This window comes from Lupinus angustifolius, chromosome LG05 (genome assembly GCF_001865875.1).
Source record: "Lupinus angustifolius cultivar Tanjil chromosome LG05, LupAngTanjil_v1.0, whole genome shotgun sequence".
Lineage (NCBI taxonomy): Eukaryota > Viridiplantae > Streptophyta > Magnoliopsida > Fabales > Fabaceae > Lupinus > Lupinus angustifolius.
In genome coordinates this window covers 11,403,345-11,407,012 of record NC_032013.1, presented here as the reverse complement: position 1 = coordinate 11,407,012, position 3,668 = coordinate 11,403,345, and the positions used below count along the sequence as shown (strand labels likewise).

Here is a 3,668-nt window from a genome sequence, read left to right as displayed (position 1 = left end):
TTGTTAAATATATGAAGTATGACCTTTAACAGCGTTTTCTTAAATAAGCGTTGTTAAAGATAACATCTTTAACGTCACTTGCTTCAATAAGCACTGTTATTTCTCTTATGCCTTACATTTATCAGCTATGGCATAGTGAATTGTTGTTGATAGGAACAGTAGGGCATAGGTAGCATGCAACATGTAACAAAGGTCTAGGCTATTCAATCAGAGGTGACAGTTTTATGCATGTGGCACAACATAGGGGTAGTAGGGTGGGCCCCATGTTGTCTTTTCATTGATAGAACACTTCTTTTTGTTGCTCGGTCTTTTTGGTCTCTAGCCTAATAGGGCTTATAGACTACGCTTCTTGTTTGGTTTATGAGGTTGTCTGTCTACCTTGTTCGATCAAGAGGTTTCTTGTTGGTGTGAGATGGAACAACAAAACTCATTCTTGAGGTCCTTAAGAATCATGGTATAGGTGAACTCTATCTTCAAACCTTGCACCAATGACAAGCTTTTCCTTCTGATACCCTACTGAACCAGTACATGAACATGTTGGAAGAATGAAGAATGTTGAAAGAAACTAGAGAAAGAAAATTTGCAGAGTGAAATCGTGTGTAGAGACAAGAAGAAAAAGAGAAAGAAAATACAGATAGTGTATAGAAGAGTATATCAGAGAGTAGAATTGTATATACTAAATAATGTGTGTTGTATATTTCTCAATGATTCAACTAAGGAGTAAAATATCTATTTATAGCAAGTATTACAACTAGAGTTCTAAAAACAGAAAACTCTAAAACTGACTAACTATCTCTCCAAGTTTTGAATCATTTCTAACACCCTTCCTTGATTCAAAACCCATTACAAACAAGTCACATTCAACAAGTCTCTCAATCTCTTGAATCTGTCAACCTTTAGCGGCTTAGTTAAAATGTCAGCCACCTAAAAATCAGTGTTGCAATGCTTTAGTTGAATCTAAGTTAATGAAACTTTTTATCAATCTCAACCTTGCTTACTTGGTCTCTAAGGAAATGATACTTAGTATCAATATGTTTACTCCTAGCATAGGATTCTAGATTTTTGGCCAAGTCTATTGTTGATTTACTATCAACCAGCAATTCCATGTTCTCTACATTAAGTATATTCATTTCACAAAGCAAAGATGATAGCCAAAATGCTTGGCAAGCAGTTGAGGATGTTGCAATATATTCTACTTCACAAGTTGATAGGGCCACAACTGACTGCTTCTTTGAGCTCCAAGTTATAGGTGTGCCTGATAGTAGGAATATATGTCTCATTGTACTTTTTCTATCAACTAAGACTCCATATCAATCTGAATCTGAGTATGCTACAAGTTTGAGATTGTTGTCACTATTTCCTTGATGAGTTGAGAACAAGATTCCATATCCACATGTTCCCTTGAGGTATCTCATGATCCTCTTAGTTGCTAGTAAGTGTGAGTACCTTGGATCACTCATGAATCTACTAATTAGTCCCACATTGTATGTAATCTCTGGTTTGCTGTCACATATGTATCATATGAAAAAGCATAAGCGAAAGATCTACTAGTAGTATAAATCATTTATTTGTATTTCTCTTTTCTTCTTTTCATTTCATTTTTCCACCATTCATCCTTTGATTTTTTTTCACTCCCCTTTTTGTGGAGTATTTCTAAGAGTGCAAAGCGTCAAGGATTGCATTAGCAACGTTTGCCTATGTTTTGATGAAGACAAGGAATTCGATGAAGACAAGGAATTCGTTAAAGCTTGAAGATGGCTCAACAATCAACATGTCGAAGGCTCAAGTGGTGTCTTATTAGACTTATGCTATTATTCTTTATTATCTTTTTAGAAGTCTAAGATGCTTGCCATAGATATTGAGTCTAGGTTAGGTAAACCTAAGCGTGAGTCTCACTAGACTTAATAAAGTAATTAATCAACTAAAATGAGACATCATCAAGAAATATATGATAATTAGGTTCATGCATTTATATACATTGATTTTATGCATTAAAGGTATTATATTTTGGAAATCATGTATTGCATGAGCATATAACATATAAGTAGTTTACCATTTAATCATGTATTAAAAATACATTGGTTAATCGATTAACCTCATGGCTTAATCGATTAACGTGTATGTTTTTATGCTGTTTCAACAGCATAACTGAAAAACCGTTTTCAAGAGCCAAAATCTGTTTTCTATAAATACTGGCTTAATTGCATAAACGGCAAACTAAGAAGAAGAGGAAAAAGAAGAGTGAAAAACACAAGAGAATAGATATAGATCTTCATTATTAGAATCTATTAGAAAGTGTTGAATTAGGAGAAAGATTAGATCATGCTAAGGCTTTAGCTTTCACATTCATCTTGCATGTTTCTTTCAAAAGCTTTCTTGCATTATTCTTTTGTTTCTTGAAAAGAGAAAGATAGTTCTTTAAAGATTGCATATTTTCAGAAACCTCATGCATGTGCATTCACATTAGACTTGGAAGTCTTCTGAGTTCTTGCTGAGGTTTTTAGGCTTTGGTTTTCATTGTAATATCCGAGTATTAAGTACTCTTTCATAACTCAAAGCATTGTTATTAAAGGATTGGGAAAATCCTAGTTGCGGTTAGGTATGGTGTTCTTCACACAAAGACTTGGAGGTCTTGGGATAAAGAGCGATACCTTGGCTGGGACCGAATCGCATAAGAAAGGTTTTCTTGGGAGGCAGTTTTGGGAAAGGTGAAACCAAGGGTAACGTAGTTCTTTGGATTCCAAGAAGGGAGCATTCAAGTTTTGTATTTGGAAGTGTGTATGTAACGTACATTGTGTTTCATAGTGAAGAAGGAAAATCTCCAAAATCAGAGGGGAGGACTGGATGTAGTTTTGCAGTGGAACACAAAACGAACCAGGATAAAATCCCTGCGCAATCTTTTCTATCCTTTTCTCTTTTATATTTGAAGATGTTTTAATGCGTGTTTGGAGCTAATATTTTGCATACTTTTTCCTTGCTATGTCCTTGTTAATCTTGCACAAAAATATCTGCTGCATATTTGTTTGTGTGTTTGTTAATAATCGTGCTAGTTGTTGTTTTGATCATTCTGTTTCTATTACTCGTTAATCGATTACGTCTAGTTGTTAATCGATTAACTAGGCATTTTTTTCAGCAAGTGTGTAAAAACCAGAAAATTGAAATTGAGTTCCGCCACACCTATTCAACCCCCCTTCTAGGTGTATTCCGCCACTGATTATGTCAGAAACTCTTATTTCTTTAGCAATCATAGCTGCATTCTTAATATGCTCCTCTCATGCTAAAGATTCAGATGTTCCTTTCTTGTCACCATTGATATCTATGCTCGTCTCATGCTAATGGCTGATGAAGAAAAATGGAATTGGATTATGATAATTCATTGTTGAATCTTGGAATGATGGAATCATAAGCCGAAGCGATAAAAGCATAAGCGAAAGATCTACTTGTAGTACAAATCATTTATTTGTATTTCTCTTTTCTTCTTTTCATTTCATTTTGCCACCATTCATCCTTTGATTTTTTTTCCCTCCCCTTTTTGTGGAGTATTTCTTTTCTTGTTTTTCATGGGATGAATGGTGTACTACAATACTTATTTCCCACTTTTTTCATAGATACATTTTCCTCTCCCCAACTTAGAATTTAACTCAATGTAACACTTAACTCTGTTATCC

General features: G+C 34.5%; 1 long non-coding RNA gene across 1 annotated transcript in view; it reads left to right on the top strand.

Moving 5' to 3' along the window:
• LOC109347176 overlaps positions 390–3,668 on the top strand; it is a 10,698-nt gene continuing 7,419 nt past the window's right edge. The window contains exon 1 of the long non-coding RNA XR_002107570.1: positions 390–401. This is a non-coding gene — a long non-coding RNA (uncharacterized LOC109347176). The remainder of the gene's footprint in view (positions 402–3,668) is intronic.